Below are 24,361 nucleotides of genomic sequence, written 5' to 3' on the forward strand. Positions count from 1 at the left end.
GAACATAGTCGCCTACCAACCATGCAGTGGTATTTGACTTTGTTCTCGGAAAGTAGGAGGAGTCTGGGCGCAGTAGTATATCAGCCAAACAGGCAATCTCAACGGATCGAGTTAGAAACGCTGATTGTTTTTTTCAGCTGGTACCACTTCGCTTCGTGAGCATAACAGGTAAATCTATGTTGTAGCCTGTTTACGGCGTGACGGCGACTACACTGATCGGCGACATTAAGTCCAGTAGGAAATGGATGCTCATTGGTGGATAACAGATTGTGGATCCATGTGATTCCACGAGGACGCCACCACCATTGGTAGAACAAGAAGGGTAAGATGAAACTACACTCTCTTCCAAAAAGTTTTCAGTGAACCATCCGGACACAGTGACCATTACAACTGCACGGGCTATCATAGCCCGCCTCCCGTCAGACCCGAATTCTCAGCTTAGCTTCATACTACTGAACCTGGCCCATAATCGTCATTACTCGCGGAATTCCACCGATTCACGTAAGAGTTCGTGCGTGGTGTGCATCCGCACTGAAGTGATCATCGGCCGTCCTCACCTTAATTTAATACTGATCCTGCAGCCACTATAAATCAAGACACAAAGGAGTAAAAGATATTAGCTGCCACTGTGCACTGATTTCTATCAATGGGCAACTTAAAAATTTCTGCTGAACCGCGATTCGCACCCAGGTCTCTGCTTACTTGGCAGATGTACTAACCACTACGCCATCCGGACACAGTGGTCACCACACCACAACCCAAGGTCTACCGCACTGCCAGACTACCATAATACTCTCAAGTCAGACCCAAATCCTCAATTTATACCACTCACTACTGATGTAGTGGCCTTGCTCATTAGTCTCATTACTCTCGGCATCCCGCCGAGTCTCGTAAGGTTTCGAGCTTGTTGTGCATCTGTACTGAAGCCCGAAAGAACAGGCGGTGACGACAACCTGTGATCCCTTCAGATTTCCAAGGTCCTCATTGGTGGAGGACGACTGCCGCTATGGAGTCAAAAGTTGCTCAACATCGTCATTCCTGGAACTTATGAGATCAGGGAAACGCTAAAGCCGGCAGCCCGTACTCGGGCAGTGACATTCCAGAAATTTCTTCCCCCCTCCCCCCACTTACTCCACTGAGCAATGGCATTATGCGTTTTGCGATACTGCGAAGGGACAGCAGGTCACCAGTGGCATGCTAGCTTGGCTTCCCGCCCTTCGAGCTATTTTAATTTTTATAGCTCGAATTTGTGCTAGCTGCCATTAATCGTCCTTACCTCAGCAAGATAGCAAGGCGAGCTCCAAGACACATCGGGCGACTCGTCAGTTCCGGCGATATGGAAACGCCATACTTGAGAAGCAGTTGGTTATCAGTGAAGGTTCTGGAGATAGTGGCCGTTGCTGATGAGGTAAGTACTTCTACTATCATGTTCAACAACTGCGTGCCTTATATTAAAGGCAGTACCTCTCCCCTCCTTCCTCCCCCGGAAATCAGCGGAAGTTAATCAACGTCATTCATGTAATTCATCAGAATCCTCTCCCCCCTTCCCCTTCCCCCCCCCCCCCTCCCACATACACACACCTGACACCTTAGACAGTTGTGTCATGGCATAATTCGATACTGGTTACGGGATCCTACCTACGACTGCTTATATTAATAGGTAATAACATAACTCGATGCTTATCATGTGAAATAACATTGGCGGAAACGAGGCCTAAGACAGACCGCGGCGCAAACGTCACGAAGGTAGGAGTGCACTCGTTCGCTCGTTCAACTCAACAGACAAACTACATTTGTACACCTTTCAATTCGTAACTAGGTGTGTACGTACAACCGAGAATTGAATCTTCTACTGAAATTCTCTATTATGGAGTCTTACTGTTATTAGTCCTATAATGATGGGAAGTCGATAGGCGTACTAATTATTTGTTACGGCTGTACTGCGGTAAAATAAAATTAAAATCATACCAAAATGATTTTAAGCTGTATCAGGCACCACTTCTTGTAAGAGATCAGGACTGGTAAGCTGAAGAGACTAAATGCTATAAACAAGCCGTTACACCATTTATATCGAGTACTGATCTTAAAATTTGTAAGTGGCCGTGCGGTTAAAGACGCTGCAGTCTGGAACCGCAAGACCGCTACGGTCGCAGGTTCGAATCCTGCCTCGGGCATGGATGTTTGTGATGTCCTTAGGTTAGTTAGGTTTAACTAGTTCTAAGTTCTAGGGGACTAATGACCTCAGCAGTTGAGTCCCATAGTGCTCAGAGCCATTTAAATTTTGTCGTAGTACTGTTAATCAGTAAGACTTGATAATAGCATTTTGCAGTAGAAGATGTAATTCTCGTTAGTATGTACACGTCCAGCTGCGACTTAACAGTGTTAGAAACACATTTTGTCAGTTCATCTGAGCGAGTGAGTGGGTTCGGGCCTACCTTCGCGACCGACACGCCGCGGCCTGCCTTTCTCGTGGGCCTCGGGCGGAAAGCCCGTCTCATCTACCTATCTCTCTCAGCCAATGGGAGTGCAATAATATGGCGGGGAACTCCTAAAATATGGCTCTGGGCACTATGGGACTTAACTTCTGAGGTCATCAGTCCCCTAGAACTTAGGACTACTTAGACCCAACTAACCTAAGGACATCACACATATCCATGCCCGAGGCAGGATTCGAACCTGCGACCGTAGCGGTCGCGCGGTTCCAGACTGTAGCGCCTACAACCGCTCGGCCACTTCTGCCGGGAGGGAACTCCTAGACCAAAAATATTCGAGCACCCCCTCTCCCCCCTTATCTTCCTAGCTCAGATTTGTAGACCGATTGCTAAAACTATTGACTAATCACTTTTGCACCGAGCGAGGTGGCGCAGTGGTTAGCACACTTGACTCGCATTCGGGAGGACGACGGTTCAATCCCGCGTCCAGCCATCCTGATTTAGGTTTACCGTGATTTCCCTAAATCGCTTCAGGCAAATGCCGGGATGGTTCCTTTGACAGGGCACGGCCGACTTCCTTCCCCAATCTTCTCTAATCCGATGAGACCGATGACCTCACTGTCTGGTCTCTTCACCCAAATCAACCAAATCTAAGCACTTTTGCCAGCCCCAGTTTGTCGGGACGAGCTTTATGTCTACTCTCATCGGATGCTGTATGTAAATTAACGTCACTACACAAGTGTTACATTAAAGTGGCGAGAGAAACAAATTTTTCGCCACAGTACTGCCAAGCAAAGATATTTCGTACGTCTTCAGTAAAATAGAACCATTGTATCAAACGGAACCTATTACCTACCTGCTTATAGTTCTAGTTGATTAACGAGGTAATAGTAACACTGTTGAGTCTCTTCTTGCGGCATACTGTTGATCTACACTCCTGGAAATTGAAATAAGAACACCGTGAATTCATTGTCCCAGGAAGGGGAAACTTTATTGACACATTCCTGGGGTCAGATACATCACATGATCACACTGACAGAACCACAGGCACATAGACACAGGCAACAGAGCATGCACATTGTCGGCACTAGTACAGTGTATATCCACCTTTCGCAGCAATGCAGGCTGCTATTCTCCCATGGAGACGATCGTAGAGATGCTGGATGTAGTCCTGTGGAACGGCTTGCCACGCCATTTCCACCTGGCGCCTCAGTTGGACCAGCGTTCGTGCTGGACGTGCAGACCGCGTGAGACGACGCTTCATCCAGTCCCAAACATGCTCAACGGGGGACAGATCCGGAGATCTTGCTGGCCAGGGTAGTTGACTTACACCTTCTAGAGCACGTTGGGTGGCACGGGATACATGCGGACGTGCATTGTCCTGTTGGAACAGCAAGTTCCCTTGCCGGTCTAGGAATGGTAGAACGATGGGTTCGATGACGGTTTGGATGTACCGTGCACTATTCAGTGTCCCCTCGACGATCACCAGTGGTGTACGGCCAGTGTAGGAGATCGCTCCCCACACCATGATGCCGGGTGTTGGCCCTGTGTGCCTCGGTCGTATGCAGTCCTGATTGTGGCGCTCACCTGCACGGCGCCAAACACGCATACGACCATCATTGGCACCAAGGCAGAAGCGACTCTCATCGCTGAAGACGAGACGTCTCCATTCGTCCCTCCATTCACGCCTGTCGCGACAACACTGGAGGCGGGCTGCACGATGTTGGGGCGTGAGCGGAAGACGGCCTAACGGTGTGCGGGACCGTAGCCCAGCTTCATGGAGGCGGTTGCGAATGGTCCTCGCCGATACCCCAGGAGCAACAGTGTCCCTAATTTGCTGGGAAGTGGCGGTGCGGTCCCCTACGGCACTGCGTAGGATCCTACGGTCTTGGCGTACATCCGTGCGTCGCTGCGGTCCGGTCCCAGGTCGATGGGCACGTGCACCTTCCGCCGACCACTGGCGACAACATCGATGTACTGTGGAGACCTCACGCCCCACGTGTTGAGCAATTCGGCGGTACGTCCATCCGGCCTCCCGTATGCCCACTATACGCCCTCGCTCAAAGTCCGTCAACTGCACATACGGTTCACGTCCACGCTGTCGCGGCATGCTACCAGTGTTAAAGACTGCGATGGAGCTCCGTATGCCACGGCAAACTGGCTGACACTGACGGCGGCGGTGCACAAATGCTGCGCAGCTAGCGCCATTCGACGGCCAACACCGCGGTTCCTGGTGTGTCCGCTGCGCCGTGCGTGTGATCATTGCTTGTACAGCCCTCTCGCAGTGTCCGGAGCAAGTATGGTGGCTCTGACACACCGGTGTCAATGTGTTCTTTTTTCCATTTCCAGGAGTGTATTTCGTGTGTTAAGCTTCTATTTATAGCTACAGTATTTGGTTTACACATACGATAGCAACATAAGAACGGTTTCTTCAAGGTTTAAATTCAATGGAATAACAGATTTTAACGGTAATTCGTTTAAAAATATTGTTAACTTAATTTTCCATGCGGAAAGTCTGCAAGAATGTGGAACAGAACAGCCAGTAGCATCCAACTACAGATATGAGGACTGTTTTTAATAGAATCCTTAAGCTGAAGATGCTATGCGCTGGCAGGGACAACGTGTTTCGCACGGTCGCTGAGTGCCGACTTGACCACGGAGGTCCTTCCTTCCGTTTGTGTTGCTTACCGTTGCGAAAACGCGCCGGCGATCTCCCAGACCTACGTGACGTGATCACGACCCCTACATTACGAGTACGCGCCTCAGTGGCAGGATGGTTGCTACCTTACCGCAAACAACCATCACTAGTCACACTTTTAGCACCAGCGTGCCAGCAGAGCGCTTACGCGTAATTCCAGGAATATGTTCATGTCACGCAGTATTGAGCGACTGCAGCTGCGTTCTCAAAACAGTAAACAGTACTGCATGTAGGAGCAGAGGCCTGCTCCCCAGTTGGCCCTCAACATTCACACTAAAGACATCGTGCCCGCCAGCACAGAGAATCTCCTGTGTAAAGCTGGTGTTAAAAACACTCCACATCTACCTGGCTAGATAATACTAGCTATTCTGTTCCATACTCCTGCATTATTTCCGCGTATAACTTTGAATTAACAATTGTTTGAAACTAATGATCGTTAACGGCCGTTGTTCTAGTAGTTTCCAACTCTGGGAAAACAGTTGTTATGTTGCTAGCTGTGCAATATCTAGTCTGCGAGATTAATAACAAGATTTTTTCGTGTATCCCTTAACGCAGCAAACGGTCTTGATTAAGGCACTGTTTGACTATTTCTCCAAAGAAGAATTTATACACATTTTGGATTTAACTTCTCCAGATAGTAATTTTAAAAGTACACAGAAAATATGTTGTTTTATCCATTATCTCCTGCATATGACGGTTGTTAAAAGACACTCCACATCCACATTTGTGCAAGATTGTAGCTCTTCTATTTCACATTCTTGCAGAATTTCTTATTCCCTTGGTTTTAAACTTATAAAATCGATTCTTTTATTTCTATCCTTTGTGAAGGGTCAAGTAGTCAAAAGTTGTAGCTTAACACACGAAATAGGTCAACCATTTGCCACAAGATGTTCCACAACAGTATAGCGATCTCCTCGTTATATTGTTAAAACTATAGGGAGGTCGAAAACAGTTTGCGTTTGGTACGCCGGTTCTCTTACATGAGAATGCAGGCTTTCTCGAGGAATCTTGATGATAAAATCTTCTCGGGTTAATAGCCGAGTGAATGCTTTGTTCTCAGGCAAGGCGTCAATTTGTTTCTTACTTGCCGTTTTCGCCTGAAGATGGCAAGTAAGAAACTTTCTGAAACGTTGCCGGAGAACAATGCATTCACTCGACTGTCAACCCGAGAAGATTGTCACACTTGTTCTCTTTTTCTTAAGAACTAAGAAATAGCTTTACTTTACAATAACGTGCTGAATAATATGCTTCTCCTACTGCTTTAATGTAACACTTGTGCAGTGGTGAAGACATTGATTTACAAAAATATGTTCAAATGCGTGTCAAATCTTATGGGACTTAACTGCTAAGGTCATCAGTCCCTAAGCTTATACACTACTTAATCTAAATTATCCTAAGGACAAACACACACACCCATGCCCGAGGGAGGACTCGAACCTACACCGAATCAGCCCCATAGTCCATGACTGCAGCGCCTTAGGCCGATCGGCTAATCCCGCGCGGCATTGATTGACGTACAACATCCAATTAGAGTAGACGGAATGTTCATCCTGACAAAGTGGGGCTTGTAAAAGTGCCTAGTTCTAACATTCTGCGCTGTGTCTGTCGTTCTATGTCGTGTCTCCCTACTACTTTCGCGCAACGACGCTCTGAGCGTGTTGTTTAGGGAATTGACTAGTTTGAACCTGGGACCTGTTGCTGGTAAGGAGACGCCAGACCACACATGACATGTAGAGTTCAGGAGAGTTCAGTGAGATTAGCTATGATATAACCAAATACTTAATGATTTCAGCGTCAGCTCCACTGCAACCCCTGTAAAAGAACCTTAATACTAACTAAATTTAGTGGAAGGGGTTCAAGGCTTTCCCATTTTTAGTTAGCTGGTAAAATAACGTCGAAAAAGCAATTAAGTTTACCATTGGAAATTTTATTCTACTCACAAAACATTGTTTATAAATTGCACTATTGATAAAAGGAAATGTTTTAATACAGGATGATAAAAACCAAATGCGTTCAACAAAAATGTGAACGAATATTGCCTGGATGGGTTTCCAAGTTCTACAATGGATCGAAGGATGACATATGCCATATCACATCAATAATCTAGGTTAAAATTAAGTTTCACAAAAGAGAAAACTACCAAAATGGTCTACAGTGACCCTCAATTATCTTTAATTACTTATCTAACTTGTCGTAACTTACAGTGGCTGATGTGGCTTCTCAATAATTATATAACAGAAAAATCATCGCGTTTCAGATTTTAACTTACGTAGCAAATGTGAATACCATGACCTTTAATTGACGATCGACACTAGTATTACGCAAAACGGGGGTGTAACAGATGAGACTTCTGCAGTTCTGAGTGAAGCTTTATGCGCTTTTATGCGGCATCGCGTGCGTTCATTACCTTGTCGTTGGTTAGGCAGTGTCAGGGGGCATCGGTCGGCACAGCTCCACGCACCTCGCCGACTCAGAAGCAACTCTCCCCTAACTTCTCCTTACTACAATTTACCGAAGTTGGTTAAAAAATAACTATCTGGCTGTGTTTTCATCTGACCAATCAGGGTCTCAATGTTAACCTTAAGCTCCGCCTACAAAAATTCTGTCTATCCAATGAGAAACGTTATACTTTTTGTGGTGGGGCAATGTTTTTAAAGTTTGCAACGTAACAGAGACGCGAAAAAGTCTCACGCTAAAACTTGCGGCTGGTGTGACCCTTTTAGTGTTATCGTAAGATCTATACTGTTCTTCTGGAGGGCTCTAGCTTTTAACATGGGCTGGGGCGTGGTCCTGGTGGTTAGCTGGCGACGTGGGTGTCCGTCCCTTATCGTAGGGCCTTCTAGCTTAACACGGTTCTACTCTCGGCTTCTGTTCTCGTTTCTCCCCTCGGAACTGCGTCTGTCTCACGGTGGGAAGGTATGACATGCATTTAGGCATTCTTGTGTTAGTCTGTGGTATTCCATTTGCTCACTCGTTACTCGTATTACTTTGGTTAATTTAATGTCACGATTTATTCGGAGCTATGTGACATACTACTGGATTTGCTTATCATGTCAGGGTGTTCACGGAAGGTGTTGGATTTGCCTGACACCTTACATAGTCAATACTTTTAACAGTCACTGACTTGGTAGAAATGTATGTGTGTGAAAGAACACCAAAAATGCGAAATGAATAATAGAGATATTACGTCAAACAAGTACTCTAACGTATGCGATCCCTAACACATATGCGCAGCGTCCAAATATTTATTGTAAATGCTTTAAACAGTTTTGATTTTTGTGGAGTGCTTGCAGAAAATTTCCAGTAATGAGCTGCTAGACACAAAAGGCATTAATTATGCTAATATTAACTACCATTTTAAGGTTCCGTCACACACGCAATTCGCCTAGAGCAATAACATTTCTTGTAGAATTGATATGTATTGTAATGCCTTAGTATCATATGTTGATATTTACCACCATTATATGGAATACGCTATAGCGACACAGTATCTCATCTCTCCATTTTTTAATTTTAAAAGAATTGACTCTTTGGTCGGAAGTAAAGTGGAGGCAGTGTCCCTAATGATGTTAAAGGTAGCCAAGCAATTACTGAAGAGGAGATGTGTTATCTTCACATCACTTAGCTAATTCTACCGTTTTTTTACTCTCAGAGTTTTGCCTCTTCAATCACAATGGTTGCATTTGACAAGGACGATAAGTGTACATGCTAACGTCATTTTCAGTGCACCCACAGTGCATTACTGCAATTTGTTCTCCTTCGTATGTGTAGGGCAAATAGGGCTATACACTGAAGCGCCAAAGGAAATTGTTTAGGCATGTGTATTCAAATACAGAGATATGTAAACAGGCAGCATACGGAGCTGCGGTCGTCAACGCGTATGTAAGACAACATGTGTCTGGCGCAGTTGTTACACCGGTTACTGCTGCTACAGTGGCAGGTTATCAAGATTTAGGTGAGTTTGATGTGGTGTTATGGTCGGAGCACGAGCGATGGGACACAGCATCTCCGAGGTAGCCATGAAGTGGGGATTTTCCCGCTCGACTATTTCATGAGTGTACCGTGAATATCAGGAATCCGGTAAAGCACCAGGTCTCCGATATCGCTGCGGCCGAGAAAAGATACTGCAATAACGGGACCAACGACGACTGTAGAGAATCGTTCACCGTGACAGGAGCGCAGCCCTTCCGCAAATAGCTGCAGATCTCAGTTCTATACCATCAACAAGCGTCAGTGTGCGAACCATTCAAGGAAACATCACCGATATCGGCTTTCGGAGCCTAAGGCCCACTTGTGTACCCTTGATGACTGCACGACACAAAGCTTTATGCTCGCCTGAGCTCATCAACACTGACATTGGACTGTTGGAGACTAGAAACATGTTGCCTGGTCTGACGAATCTCGTTTCAAAGTGTACCGGGAGGATGTACGTGAACGGGTGTGGAGACAACCTCATGAATCCACGTACCCTGCATGTCAGCAGGGGACTGTTCGAGCTGGTGGAGGCTCTGTGATGGTGTGGGACGTGTGCAGGTTGGGTGATATGTGACCCCTGTTACGTCTAGAAACGACTCTGACACATGACACGTACGTAAGCATCCTGTCTGATCATCTGCATCCATTCATGTCCATTGTGCATTCCGACGGACTTGGGCAATTCCAGCAGCACAATGCGACACCCCACACGTCCAGAATTGCTACAGTGGCTGCAGGAACACTCTTCCGATGGGCCCCAAACTCGCAGACATGAACATTATTGAGCATATCTGGGATACTTTGCAACGTGCTGTTCAGAAGAGATCTCCACCCTGTCGTACTCTTACGGATTTATGGACAGCCCTGCAGGGTTCATGGTGTCAGTTCTCTCCAGCAGTACTTCAGACATTAGTCGTTTGCGACACTTGTACGTACTTGCGGGGGCCCTACACGATATTAGGCAGGTGTACCAGTTTCTCTATGTCCTTAGTGAAATCGTAGTTTAACACACCAAATAAATGAACCACATGCTAAAAGACATAACAGTGCCTCGATTTACTAATTAAGTAATTTAAACTATAAACAGGTAAACGGCAGTATGCATTTAATCCATTGGTTCTTTTTTCCTTCAGACCTACGAAATGACAATGCTGGGTGGTACGGTGATGAAAAATGTGTTTTCCTGCTGCTTTAATGTAACATTTGTGTAGCGACATATGCGTTGTTATACACACGAGATCTGATTCAACCAGTAGATGGAACGTTCGTCCTGACAAACTAGTGCTTGAAAAAGTACCTAGTCAATGGTTTTGGCTGTTTTTCGTATACACAAGGCTTTAACCGTGGTTGGAGATGTATTACTCCAGTATACAAACTGCAGAACCTAATCAGAGATTAGAGTCTTACTGTATGCAGAGGAACTCCCCACTGGAAATTGGCAGCAGGCTGCTCTTTAGCGCTACGTCGTAGAGCCTAGGGAACATGTTCAGTATCTGCGGTTGCTAAGGCTAGCAAAAGCACCACCTTCCCAACGGTTTCTTTGCTATTTCTAAGAATATGGACAAAATCCAGTGAGACGTCTGTAGAGAATAGCTATACATCTCTAAAGACTTGACTGTCTTGCTGGCGAACATATAGGTACCTTACAAAGTCCATGTGTTAAACAGACTTCAATTTTTACGTATCAAGACCTTATAAGCTGACCACGACTTCACATATTACGTATCAAGACCTTATAAGCTGACCACGACTTCACATATTACGTATCAAGAGCTTATAATCTGCCGGCCAGATTGGCCGAGCGGTTCTAGGCGCTACAGTCTGGAACCGCGCGACCGCTGCGGTCGCAGGTTCGAATCTTGCCTCGGGCATGGATGTGTGTGCTGTCCTTAGGTTAGTTAGGTTTGAGTAGTTCTAAGTTCTAGGGGACTGATGACCTCAGAAGTTAAGTCCCATAGCGCTCAGAGCCATTTGAACCATTTGAGCTTATAAGCTGATCACCTCCTCACTTTTCGTCCCTTTAAGGTAGCTGTCTATGAGATATACTTTAGTTTTCGTTTCTTGACTCTGATGACCTACATTTCCAGTTTTCTTCTTTGTATACGTAAAACATTATCTTTCCCTAGGGACTTACTGACACAGTAGACTAACTGCAGAACACTATTAACTTCCATATACAGACTGACATTTTTACTATATGCAGAGAGGCTCCCCATTATATGACAGCAGATTACTGTAGAGTGCTTCAGAATCACTGTTTAAATCGTGTAATTTATCAGTTTGAAACTCTTCAGACACTGTTGTTCTGTGGCCACCTTATGTGTAGAGTAAATACTGTAGTTATAAATACAAGCTTTACACACAAAATAGTCAACCACTTGCTGCAACATGTGACGCAACGGTTCCTCGATTCCCTCGTTAAGTAACTAATAATATAGACAGCTAGAATTTTATTGTGTAAAGCAGTAAACGCTCTCGATTTCGACATTTTTGTCCAGTACTCCAACGTGTGGTTATTTTTGGTTACTATGATTGGTAAAAAAGCTTCCTCGGACGAGCGGTTCTAGGCGCTTCAGTCCGGAACCGCACGGTTGCTACGGTCGCAGGTTCGAAACCTGCCTCGGGCACGGATGTGTGTGATGTTCTTAGGTTAGTTAGGTTTAAGTAGTTCTAAGTTCTATGGGACTGATGACCTCAGATGTTAAGTCCCATAGTGCTCAGAGCCATTTGAACCGTTTGAAGCGTCCGCTCATCGGTTTTATTTGCTAGCTTTAAGAATTAGGACAAAATCCAGTAAGAGAAATGCTAAGAATAGTAGTACATCTCTAAAGATATGGCTGTCCTGCTGGCAAAATTTCAGATTAAAAAAAAACAGTCAGTGGGTTGTGCAGACGTAATGCATTACCTGTTAAGAGCTTATAAGCCGACCACATGACCATACCGGCACTTCTCCCTGTGTTAATTTAGTGCTCTAATACTAAAAACGATAACACCATATGTGTAAATTCGCTACAGTCCCACTACGCTTCTATAATGTTAATATGCAGTCATAAAAATACAGATGGTTACCCATATTGTTCGATCCAATCAGTAATTTCTTACCACCTGTATGGGACGATTAGGATTTTTGTGGTTTGCTATGTTTGAAAAATACGGGACTTGTTCTTAAGCTTGAGATACTTACCAGAATGGATTAAGAGTCGTGAGGTTTAATAATCACTCAAAAATATGTTTGAAACATATTTTTACATTCGGGATAGTAAAGCAGTCGAGTATTTACATACACAGTAAGTGAAATGCCAGCTTATTTCGCACACATGTCGCAGATTCTTCGTGATTTACGTGTATTATGATGCAGCATCATCACAGAAGCATACTACGAACTAGTATTCTGCAGTACGTGTGCTTATCGAAAGCTATATCGATTGGAGTAGTAGATTTAGCTATCACATACAATGTGACAGAAGTCATGGGATACGTTGTACTATTGTGTCGGAACTATTTTGCCCGACGAAGTGCAGAAACTGTACGTGGCATAGACTCAAAAAGTCACTGGCATTTCCACTGCAAAAATACTATGCCAAGCTGCCTATAAAGCCGTTCATAATTGGCTCTTCGAATGGTTCGAATGGCTCTGAGCATTATGGGACTTAACATCTACGGTCATCAGTCCCCTAGAACTTAGAACTACTTAAACCTAACTAACCTAAGGACAACACACAACACCCAGTCATCACGAGGCAGAGAAAATCCCTGACTCCGCCGGGAATCGAACCCGGGAACCCGGGCGTGGGAAGCGAGAACGCTACCGCACGACCACGAGCTTCGGACTCATAATTGCCAAAGCGTTGCCGGTGTAATATTTTGTGCGCGAACTGACCTCTCGATTATGTCCCATAAATGTTCCATGGGATTCATGCTGGGTGATGGGGATGGACAATTCATTCGCTAGAACTGTCCAGAATGTTCTTCAAACAATTATGACATGACGTATTATCATCCACGAAAATTCCTTCATTATTTGGGAATATGAAGTTTATGAACCGTAGCTAATAACCATTTCCAGTCAATGATTGGTTTATTTGAACCAGAGGTACCAGTCCATGCCATGTGAATACAGATCACACCATTAAGAAGCCACTACCAGCTTGCACAGTGACTTGGGTCTATGGCTTCGTGAGGACTGTACCAGACTCGAACACTACCATCAGCTCTTGCCAATTGAAATCGTGTCCAATTTGACCAGGAGTCGGATTTTCAATCGTCTAAGATCCTACTGATATGGTCACGAGCCCCGGAGAGTTGCAGCCGATTACGTGTTATTAGCAAATGCACTTGCGTCGGTAATCTGCTGCCATATCCCAATAACGCCAAGTTTTGCCGCACTGACATAACGAATACGTTCGTCGTACATCCCTCGTTGATTTCTGCTGTTATTCCACACAGTGCGTCAGCAGTGACAACTCTACGCAAGCGCCGCTGCTTTCCGTCGTTAAGTGAAGGTCGTCGGCCACTGCGTTGTCCGTGATGAGAGGTGATGCCTGAAATCTAGTATTCTCGCCACACTCTAGATACTGTAGATTTCAGAATGTTGAACTCCCTGACGATTTCTGAAACAGAATGTCCGATGCACCTATCTCCAACTACCATTTCGCGTGCAGAATCTGTTAATTCTAGCCGTGCGGCTATAATCACGTCGGAAACCATTTCACATGAATCACCTGTGTACAAATGACAGTTACGCCAATGCAATGCCCTTTTATATCTTGTGGACGCGATACTACCGCCATATGTATGTATACATATCACTATCCCATGGCTTTTGTTACCTCAGTATAAATATACTTACAGTTGGCCGGCCGGGGTGGGCGAGCGGTTCTAGGAGCTACAGCCTGGAACCGCGCTACCGCTACGGTCGCAGGTTCGAATCCTGCCTCGGGCATGGGTGTGTGTGATGTCCTTAGGTTAGTTAGGTTTAATTAGTTCTAAGTTCTATGGGACTGATGACCTAAGAAGTTAACTCCCACAGTGCTCAGAGCGATTTGAAACATTTTTGAACTTACAGTTGGTGTGATTTATGCATCTCTAAATCGGAATGAGAAAGTACTGCATCGAAACATGCGTAAGCTACGCGTGCTATCAGACACTGACTGTCAAGGCTAGTGACATCTGTTTGTGTGTGTGTGTGTGTGTGTGTGTGTGTGAGTTTGTGTATATATAATACGACTCGCAAGTTAGGGGCCAGAGGAGGCCATATCATCTCGCGAAATGCATGACCTCCTGGCGAAAGGAAGACGAAAGATTAGCGTTTAACGTCCCGTCGACATCGAGAGCATTACAGACGGAGCACAAGCTCGAATTGTTTCATGAATGAGAATGGAAATCGGCTGTGCCCTTTCAAAGGGTTCAAATGGTTCGAATGGCACTGAGCACTATGGGACTTAACATCTGTGGTCATCAGTCCCCTACAACTTAGAACTTCTTAAACCAAACTAACCTAAGGACATCACACACATCCATGCCCGAGGCAGGATTCGAACCTGCGACCGTAGCAGTCGTGCGGTTTCGGACTGCGCGCCTAGAACCGCTAGACCACCGCGGCCGGCCTTTCAAAGGGAAATCATTGAAAACTCAAATCAGGATGGCCGGACGCGGCTTTGAACCGTCGCCCTCCCGAAGGCGAGTCTAGTGTGCTAAATACTGTGTCACCTCGCTCGGCAACATTTTGGCGTTGTACGTTGTGTCTCTGTGTAAATTTATGGGTATGCGTGTCCTGTACTTTTGGTGGGGCCGCCACATGATGCTGTATAAAAATTTTTGCTGTGGTTATAAATTTACTGTGCGAGGATGTAAAAGTCGTGTGGTGGACGTGCTTACAGACAGCTCCTCTACTCTTTCCTCGGCAGTAAAAGTTTGTCTTACTTTATAGTGGAAGCAGTGACCCTAACCGTGTTATCATAACGTCAGACAGCTAAGTCTACCAACTTTTTATGTTTGCATTTTTGTCTATTCCAGCATATTTTTACTGCTGGCTGCGTTTAATAGGTGTGGTATAATTCGAACAAGGAAGGCACCGTCTCACAAACGCAGTGTGATTGATAATAACCATAATACAGAAGGGACTGACTGTTTAACGTGGATGACTTTCAACTGTAGAGTAATAATATGTAATAAACTGATATGTGAAATTACAAACACAAAAGTGAACAAAGCTCAGGTACGCATGTATTTGGCCCTGTGGTAGAAAGTGTGTTTTCTTAAACGACAACTAAGGTGTTTTCAACATACGGTGTCGGCCAACGAATAACTTAGAGAGCAGGCTGATGTCTATTGTTTAACCACTCAGCCCAGTTTGTCTACTTGTGTGCAAGCCGATAACGATTATTATTATTATTATTATTATTATTATTATTATTACTTAATTCAGTTTGCCTACGGCTTAAATAAACTACACTGATTTCAATACGACACAGAAGTGCTATACCAAAGCAAGAGAAACATTTTCATTTTAGGACAAGGTTATTCGTCAGTGCTGCCTTTCCTACGTATTTAATTTCGCATATCACCGACTCGACTAGCCCTGTAACAGTCAATACCTTCAGCAGTCACCGACTAGCTAGAAATGCATGTGTTTAGGGATAGGCTGAGACTTGCAGAAATGCAAGTTCTGTCAAATATTTGACTCTGTACTACATCTAAGCTTGTTATCAAGCGGGCCGGAGTGGCCGAGCGGTTCTAGGCGCTACAGTCTGGAACCGTGCGACCGCTACGGTCGCATATTCGAATCCTGCCTCGGGCATGGATGTGTGTGATGTCCTTAGGTTAGTTAGGTTAGGTTCTAGGAGACTGATGACCTCAGAAGTTAAGTCCCTTAGTGCTCAGAGCCTTGTTACCAAAAGTGTTGTCATATATCGCATCAATTGAATTTGTGACTCGACTGGAGATTTTTTGGTAGGAAGGACGCAACAAGAGTCACTGACAGACGCAGAAGTAGCTTCGTGTGTACACCAAGGAAGTGTCTTGCACCTTTGCTGTTCATGTTGTGTATTAAATGACCTCATGTACAATATTAATAGTAACCTCAAACTTTTTGCAGGTGATGCAGTTATCTATAACTAAGTGCTATCTGAAAGAAACTGCATAAATATTCAGTCACATTCCAAAGTGGCGCAAACATTGACTACTTGCTTTAAATATTCTGAAGTCTACAACTATGCATTTCATAAAACGGAAAAATGTAGCATCGTGTGTCTAAAATACCAGTGAGTCACACTTGGAATCAGTCAATTCATACAAATACCTGGTGTAACTCTTCGTGGAAAAGGGAAAAGTTATGATCACATTGGCAGTCATGGATGAAGTAGATAGCAGACTTTGGTTTATAGGTAGAATACTGGAGAAATGCAATCAGTCTACAAGGAAATTGATTACAAATCCCTGATGTTACCTGTCACAGAATACAGCTCAAGTACTTCGGACCTATGCTAAATAGGACTAACAGAGGATATTGAATGTATATAGAGACGGCAGCAAGGGTGGTCACTGGTTTGTATTAGATGTGTTAGAGTATTTCAGAGATGGTGAAGAAACTGAACTGGCAGACTACTGAAGATAGAAGTAAACTAGCCCGAGAAAACCAATTTATAAAGCTTCAGGAACCAGCTTTAAATCTTGGCTTCAGGAACATTCTACAACGCGCTATTTATCGCCCCTGCAGGGGTCTCGAGGACAAGATTAGATTAATTACAGCACAAGCGGAACGGTTTAAACAACAATTGTTCCCACGCTCCATACGTGAATGGAACAGATAAAAACCGTAATAACAGGTACAGTGCGACATACCCTCTTCCGTCCAATGGTTTGCGGAGTATAGATGTGGATGTAGAGGTAGAATATTTAATGTAGGTGCGCACAGAGGGCAGTGCAAGACGTGTTTCCTCGTAGCTGTGGTTTCGTTCTCGATACCCACACCCTAGTCCTCTCACCACAGAGCACGTACCTAGAACGGGGAGCAATTTGCTTAACTGCAGTCGAGCAGTATACACACCTTATTTTGAATTTACATAATAGTCCGACAGACACACATATGCATAAAAGTTCTCAATTTTTTTTGACTGCTACATCTGCATTTTGTTGTATCCTACCAATTCATTACCACTTTACAGGTTTGGTGGCACTCCAATAACATTTTGCATATTATGCTACGACGCCATTATTTCATACTGGCAAAGTGCATCACTGCAGCGTATGTACGACGTATGTTCACTTTACGTTTGGCGTGAGAACGGTTTATATGTCGGCATAAAAAAAAATGTTATGCTAGTATAAGTACAGCAATGTAATATCTTGCGCCAACGTAAGGCTGGCGTTACGCAGATGTATACATTGCATTTAGGGCTAGTGTGTGTGTGTGTGTGTGTGTGTGTGTGTGTGTGTGTGTGTGTGACTGTGCTCGCGGTATCTCTACTGTGAGAGGCCCCTGAGGGGGGGGGGGGGGGCAGAGAGCATCCCAGGGTGCCCCAGGGAGCTACAACACTAAGAAGAATCGCTTCTCGGCTTTTTGCAAGATCAATGCGTAGTTTTTATTAATGATAATAGACCATACAATCACCAACAAATTTACAATCTTCCATATTAGAGGTACCACTTATTTTTGACCAAATATAAATCTTTTCGTCGGAATTAATCTTACGTCTAGACCTACAATTAAGAGACAATGAACCATAAGGTACTAAATAAGAACCTTCATTAATAATAATAATTTCTGACAAATGTACAGTACGAAATGCCAAAACTTCACGAGGTGTAAAACTTTCCAATCCAGTCCTAGAAGCATCATGACAAACAACAACAGCGAATGTAATCCAACCATTACCAATACTACTTGATTCAGATGATTTCGCAATATAAAAATTCAATTTCAGACCTAAAAAGTATTTAGGACCTGACAATACAGATATACTGGCGATCTTCTTCAGATTGGATAGCTTCTTACTGGTACCTGGAGCTGGAACGGAACCATAAGTGCCAGTAATATTCAACAAATCTTTGTAGACCAGCAACTATGTTCTTTGGCATCCTCTGAGTGACATGACCAACGGGATTCTCCACTTGGTGAATTTTCTCCAGCAGCAGATCCTTCCATTCTTGATGTAAACAATTTGTGCACTCGACTTCGTTCGACTTACAAGTTGTGCACAGACGGAAGCAGGCGATGTCAGCACAGCGAGCGTCGGCAAATGTAGTCATACCTGAAATAGATTTCAATGGAAGAGTATTTTCACCTCAACTCTATGCGTTGCAGGGGGGGGAGGGGGGGGGAGGGGGCTGCGCCCCCCACCCTGACCCCCCCTGCCAAAAAAAAAACTTCCTGCATAACGCGTTCGCCCGGGCTACGCTACAGGTCAATGTGTCACCTCATCCAATGAAAAATATAAAAAAATAAATGTGGGACATAGTTTATTCACTTTATACATATGTCATCAAGTTACAACCGACAACCACAGTAATACCCACTCGTTGTCATACATCTTCCTCTTGATTTCTTGGCAGTCCAAACTCGATGTAGAAGGCTGTTGCTGAGCCTCGTGGAACGCCTCCTAGTGCAGCAGTTCTGCCACCATTGGATTAGGGACTCTTTAAGCTGCGGAAGATAGTTGCTCTGAATGTGCTACGGCATAGTATAACGACAGATAAAATATAGAATAAAATTTCTTCAATATTCCATAAAAGCTAAGCCAAACAAGCGACACACCAATAGCGACATATTAAAGGGAAGATTGCATCTATTTTATTGATAATCACGCGCCTGTAATCGGTAGTGCACTTTGAAAGATATTACAGTTTGATTATAACTCTAAGTTATATAGAAAGAAATTGATATCTCGAGAGCGGATAACACGATTTTTATTAGTTGGTTGATTTGGGGGAAGGGTTCAAACAGCAAGGTCATCGGTCGAATCGCATTAGGGAAAGATTTTTATATGTTCTTTTATTTTATTATAAATTTTTATAGATGAAATACACAGAGAAGTCATATAAAAGTCTAAATCACTAATAATATGAAAACTATTTGTCCCATTGTAAATCTCAATGCAGCACAGAAAAACTGACGAAATTTCGAACTATTCTGATATTAGTACATATATGTATAGCAGAAATAAGTAGCTTTAGTATATTGCAAAACGGGAGGTTCGCATATGTGACTAGTTTTAAACAGATGTCACAGTTGGCTACAGCCATCTTTTACCGGGCAATTTAGGCTGAGGCAGTTGTGCGGGGAGGCTGGTCTGGGACGGGTGCTACTGGAGAGATGATCGGGTTGGCGAAGTGTGGCCTCCGCTTACAGAAACGTGAGTAGAGAAGTGTGAAATATTCTAAGTGTTGGAATCAGAACTTGTAATTTTTTTCTTTTATCCTGCATCAAGGACAGCGAAACAAACGTAGAAGAAATCTAGCGAGTGGAACATCGAAATATTTTCGCGTCTTGAGAACTTTAAGTTATTTTGTGTACCGTTGATATTTGAGTTGGGGACTTGTGATTTTTTAGTGTAATACTGCGGAGTCTTAACGTTACAGCCAGTAGTAGGCTGCGGTCTGCGGATTATTTCATATTGAGTGAACTTTGAACATCTAGTTTCGTTACTAGCATTCTGATCGGGTGTTTGGAAATATCTAACCGTATCAAATTTTAATCTTAAACTAGTGATACTTATGCGAATGTGTTTAAATGCGTCAAGTGCATTCAGGAGGCTGTGGTAGTTGATCTTACGTTTTAATTTAATTCGTGCATAGGTACGTGGGTACTCACAACTCAAACATATCGTCCTATGAGTTAGTAGGAACAGAAACTGCTGTCTTTTCAGTTAAGAGGGGGTTTATAATACAAACAGAGAACATTCTATGTCCACATTTTTTAAAGAAGACATAGCATTCCCGTCGCATATGGAAGCTCGGTCCCGCGAGAGTTCAGGCCGAACCGATCCGACAGACAGGCAGGTTTGCGTGTAAAACCTTGAAAAACGAACGAGAAAATATTTTCGGAGCGGTCAGCGGCAGCGCGCGGCGAACTAAGGGAGTGCAAGCGCCGAGCATGCTGCTGAGCGGGGACTGCAGCCGCAGTAGCCACCAACATAGCTGTCTGTACGGTACAAAGTGGTCGCGCGTCCGAGAGCGTCCGTCGGAGAAACAGTTCGCAGCCACAGTCGTCCAACACGGCGGCACATCTCACCGAAACTTAGCAGTCTGGGGTCTATAGCAGTGTCGCCGTGCAAAATTGTTGAGGTAGGCGAATTGATTTTTGTAATTTTTAGCTTTCTTGCCTGTACAGCTACAGATCACGAGATTAAAAAATCACCGACAGATTGCGGATCTACTGGTAGTTGGAGTGATCTCGTGAGTCCAAAAAGGTGTGATGAAGTTACATCTACATCTATATCTACGTGATTACTCTGCTATTCTCAATAAAGTGCCTTGCAGAGGGTTCAATGAACCACCTTCATGCTGTCTCCCTACCGTTCCACTCTCGAACAGCACTCGGGAAAAACGAGCACTTAAATATTTCCGTGCGAGCCCTGATTTCTCTTATTTTATTGTGATGATCATGTCTCCCTATGTAGGTGGGTGCCAACAGAATGTTTTCGAAATCGGAGGAGAAAACTGGTGATTGAAATTTCATGATAAGATCCCGTCGCAACGAAAAACGCCTTTGTTTTAATGAGTGTTACTCCAATTCACGTATCATGTCTGTGACACCATCTCCCCTATTTCGCGATAATACAAAACGAGCTGCCCCTCTTTGTACTTTTTCGATGTCATCCGTCAGTCCCACCTGATGCGGTTCCCACACCACACAGCAATACTCCAGAACAGGGCGGACAAGCGTAGTGTAAGCAGTCCCTTTGGTAGACCTGTTGCACCTTCTAAGTGTTCTGCCAGTAAATCACATTCTTTGGTTTGCTCTACACACAATATTATCTGTGTGATCGTTCCAATTTAGGTTATTTGTAATTGTAATCCCTAAGTATTTTGTTGAATTTACAGCCCTCAGATTTGTGTGACTTATCGCGTAATCGGAATTTAGCTGATTTCTTTTAGTACTCATGTGAATAACTTCACACTTTTCTTTATTCAGGGTCAATAGTCATTTTTCGCACCACACATATATCTTATCTAAATCATTTTGCAAGTCGTTTTGATCATCTGATGACTTTTCAAGACGGTAAATGACAGCATCATCTGCAAACAATCGAAGACACCTACTCAGATTGTCTCCTTGGGGAACTCGGGATATTACTTCCGTTTTACTCGATGACTTTCCGTCTATTACTACGAACTGCGACAATTCTGACAGGAGATCACGAATCCAGTCGCACAACTGAGGCGATACTCCATAGGCAAGCAGTTTTGTTAGAAGACGCTTGTGAGGAACGGTGTTGACGGTTTGCCGGTGTTGACTGGGACTGAGTCTGGAATTTTCACAGAAGAATTTAGAAATAGGCAAAGTCACTATGACTGATCTAATACGAATGATAAAACAAACGAGTGATATAGGCAGTCCGCTCGGGAAATATAATAATAGTACGGGTAGCGTGAAAACTTAATTGAAGGATGAAACTGGGAGCTTGGACAGTAGAATGGGGGAATAACTGAAAAATTTGGGAAGTTAGAGCGAAATCTGCTTACGAAGACTTGGACAGGGGAGGGTCAGTTGAGGGACGAAATGGATTCCGGCAGGCGTAAGTGTAGCAAGATGGAGGAAGATACGAGGCACACTCTGACTGAGCTGAATGAAACGATAGTGGTAGGCAATCATGAAACCAAAAGCTTATCACGTTGTGAATTGGCAGGCATAGTAGGATACCTAAAATAGACATTAATAATGAAATTCAAAAGGTTATCAGTACAATTAATAATTTAGGTTCGTGCGGTTCTTTTGGATATGTGGTATTGCTGGTGATTCAGGCACCCATTGGAAAAATACTTTCCGGTGAGGGAAAGAGTCATCCAGTGGATTTCCTTGTGTGAAGCAAAGACAGTTTTCTTCATTTGATGGCTGATGAACGTAAAATTAAGCGACTGAGAGATTACTGGAAGGTTCTGCTCAAACTTCGGAAAATGAGGATGCCCATAAATTTATTATTGTTGATGTAATTCAAAAATTCATTTTTAACGGAAGTTGGAGCCAGGCAAAGAAATTTAGACTACGTAATGATTTTCTGAATGCGCCAGTTCAGAAAGGAGGTAAACAGAGTACGAAGGAATTTTATCAGGATTGATGAAACTACTACATGTAGATAGACCATAAGTGGCCACTTTGAGAAGGAGGTTACCTGAAAATTTACTGCGAGAATTATTACATTGTCCTGTTAATTTAGTTAGTAACTGTTTAGATTTTATTGAAATGATGGAGCAGGCCTCGTGTTGTGAGCCAAACTTCGGGCCCAACAGACAGAGTAGCAATCAAAGAAATTTTCAAGATCGTATGAGTGACAGAAATTGAGGAAAGAACCTACAAGAACAGCACATGAATGTGAATAAGGACGAGAACTGGACAGGGAAGGGGAAAACATTTAACAGTGAAGGTAGAAACCAGAGGAGGGCATGGGGTATTGATTAGAGGAATGAACAGAACGTGCCAGTCAATAGAGCATGGATTGTTGATTTGGGTAATGGAAGACAGCAGTGACATGATTCGGAAAACTTAATTTTGTTCCATGGGTAATAACATGTAAACTCTCCCTTACTAATCGGCCTATCCAGTTTGCGATGTAAAGTATGACCACGGATCACATGTACGCATAACGTAGTTTTACTAATTGTACAAAGGCTATCTTTCCCGAAGAAGTAATACAGACAAGTGGGAGGAAAGTGTACAACAGACCAGTCTGATGGAAAAGTTAACTAAAAATAAAGAGTAATTAAACCGAACAGGGAGAAATGAAAGTTATTTTTTGCATTCACTCACGAACAACACTGGACACAAAAGGGGTACCACTGATCATGAATCCAAAACCTACACTAATGAACGAAAAGGGAGTAATTAAAGGTCACCAGTCCACTAGGATAATTTACATCCAAAATCCTGTACAAGATCATGGAAAAAAAAGACATGTATTACTAAACACTGACGTGGCAACTCAAGGTTGTCACGTTTTCTGACACTAATTTTAAGTGAGTATGTAATGATAAAGAAAACTGAGAAGTCACGTTACGTTTGTCAATAAATTTAAAAAAAATTAAGTAATGATTTGAAAATATACGATTAAGCTGTATGCTAGTATTGAACTTCGTTATGTGAACAATAACTTTCAGTGACCTCAACTTAACGTCATCAAAGAAATTTAGAAAAAAAAGAAAGTACTTTTACTTTGCAATTACTTATTTTGCAAATTTTATTTCAAATTACTGTCTGAACAACTGAGCCTTTTTTACTAACTTGAACAGAAATAAATAACAGAATACGCACCAAACAAATCAGCCATGTGCTCCAAGCTAAAAGTAAAACAAATAAAACTTCTGTGCTCTTAATTTGTGCATTTCTTTAGATTTGGATTTTTTCCAGTGATTGATTCACAGACTTGAAAAATGAAATTGCTTTACTTTAGTCATATACTAAAGCCTCTGTTGTACATCAGTTAACTGAAAGTAGGCTGAGGCTAAAATTCTTAAAAGTGAAATTATTCATTAATAAACTGGCTGTAACTATTCATTTATTTCCTTGTGACACTCGGTTAACACACACTCCTGGAAATTGAAATAAGAACACCGTGAATTCATTGTCCCAGGAAGAGGAAACTCTATTGACACATTCCTGGGGTCAGATACATCACATGATCACACTGACAGAACCACAGGCACATAGACACAGGCAACAGAGCATGCACAATGTCGGCACTAGTACAGTGTATAACCACCTTTCGCAGCAATGCAGGCTGCTATTCTCCCATGGAGACGATCGTAGAGATGCTGGATGTAGTCCTGTGGAACGGCTTGCCATGCCATTTCCACCTGGCGCCTCAGTTGGACCAGCGTTCGTGCTGGACGTGCAGACCGCGTGAGACGACGCTTCATCCAGTCCCAAACATGCTCAATGGGGGACAGATCCGGAGATCTTGCTGGCCAGGGTAGTTGACTTACACCTTCTGGAGCACGTTGGGTGGCACGGGATACATGCGGACGTGCATTGTCCTGTTGGAACAGCAAGTTCCCTTGTCGGTCTAGGAATGGTAGAACGATGGGTTCGATGACGGTTTGG

This window comes from Schistocerca piceifrons, chromosome X (assembly GCF_021461385.2).
Source record: "Schistocerca piceifrons isolate TAMUIC-IGC-003096 chromosome X, iqSchPice1.1, whole genome shotgun sequence".
Lineage (NCBI taxonomy): Eukaryota > Metazoa > Arthropoda > Insecta > Orthoptera > Acrididae > Schistocerca > Schistocerca piceifrons.